This window comes from Scylla paramamosain, chromosome 6, assembly GCF_035594125.1.
Source record: "Scylla paramamosain isolate STU-SP2022 chromosome 6, ASM3559412v1, whole genome shotgun sequence".
NCBI lineage: Eukaryota > Metazoa > Arthropoda > Malacostraca > Decapoda > Portunidae > Scylla > Scylla paramamosain.
The window spans coordinates 14647788-14649496 of record NC_087156.1 but is presented as its reverse complement, the minus strand read 5'-3'; positions in this window follow the sequence as shown (position 1 = coordinate 14649496).

Sequence of the window (1709 nt, the reverse complement as noted above, 5' to 3'; positions counted from 1 at the left end):
CACACACACACACGTGGATAACATGTACATATATTTTTATAGTAAGATGAAGCCCCTGCGTCTATCCCCTCCCACCCCCTCCCCTTGCACCAAGTCCTTGTTTAGGAATCGCCTGTAGCGCACCACAGTATGCATGTCTGTGCTCACGTGTGACCGGATCTGGAGCAGTGCAAACATTGTGTGTAGTAGAACGTTTTGTTCCAGACGCTGGGGGAAAAAAAAAAAGCAGAATGGTGATCACGATATGGCAACAATACGATGTGTCCGACAGGTAAACGCGTACCTGGTCTTAGGTCTCACAGTTTCAATGTACTTGTCATCAGTATCTCGTATAGGGAGTCAGGAGGAAAGCTACACAGTGATAAAGGATAATTCAGCTTTATGCTAGGTGGTGTGAGGTGACGCCTGCGCAGGACCGAATGTCTGCCACCCAGTGGGAGTGTGCTGCCCTCTGCGAGTCTTGCCTCTGCGATACTACGCCAGTTGTGGTGAGGCAGTGAGCGAGTGAAGATATACAGTGTTGCTGCTCCAGTGGTATTTCATCGTTCTTGAGTAAGGCGGCTGATTGCCTGTGACAGGCACCATGCCGGAGTTCATCAGTGTTAACGACTACATAAGTGAAGTGAAAGATGACATTTCGTCGCCCCCTACCAGTAATTTTGTCTCCAAAATGCCTCTTTGTAGGCAAACAGTCAACGAGCTGGAAGAGGTAAGAACCTGCATCCCTCCGATTCTTGTTACCGCGAGTGTCCTGACGGGGCAGCACAGGTGGTGGTGCCCGTGTGGTCTCGCCGGGTGGTGCGAGGTGGTGTGCGTGGTGTGCGGTGTGGTGGTGTCAGGGTGGTGGTGTGTGGTGGGAATGGTCAGGTGGCAGGGAAGCAAGGAAGGGGGGCAGCATCCATGCCCTCCTCGCCTTGCTGTCTGAAGCTGGCAGCTCAGGTTCCCGACGCGTAATATTATAACAATATCATGTTGATGTTGATGACGAGGCCGAGCGAAGGCCGTCATCATACCTGAAGCGTGGCGATGGTGTGGCGGCCGTGGGCGACGTTGTAATCTCTCCTTTAATGAGAACAATACCTAGGCTCTAAAAGACGTTTTGACGTCTGCACGCCGCTGAGAGGTCTTGGCAGTCAGGTCAGGTAACCCTCTGCTTGTGAAGCTTGGTTAAATATCCAACTGATATGTTGTGCTGACAAATATTTGGAGATCAATCTTGTCAGGGACTGCTGCTGTTGCTGATGATGAAGGTGACAATGCTGCTCCTGTTGCTACTTCGTCGGCGTCTCTGTGTCAAAACATCTGTATTTACTGACATTTACTTACTTAAATGGATCTCGCAGAATGAATGAATGAATGACAAAGATGTGTGTGTGTGTGTGTGTGTGTGTGTGTGTCAAAGTATGGTGACTATAGGGCCAACGCTGCTGCTGCTGCTGCTACCGGAGATAATGACTACCTTGGGGTTAAAGGGGAACAGTCGTGGTATTGTGTTCCCGCCGCCCCCTCCCATAAGATGACGTAAGGAAGGCACGGCACAGAGTTTTCTTGAATACTTGATATTTACGATAAGCGAGAGAGAGAGAGAGAGAGAGAGAGAGAGAGAGAGAGAGAATTATTAATGTAGCTGATGTTTCTGTTATAGTTATAGTAGTTATAGTGATACTATTATCTAATAGCTTTAGTAGTATATTTTGTAGTATGTTATA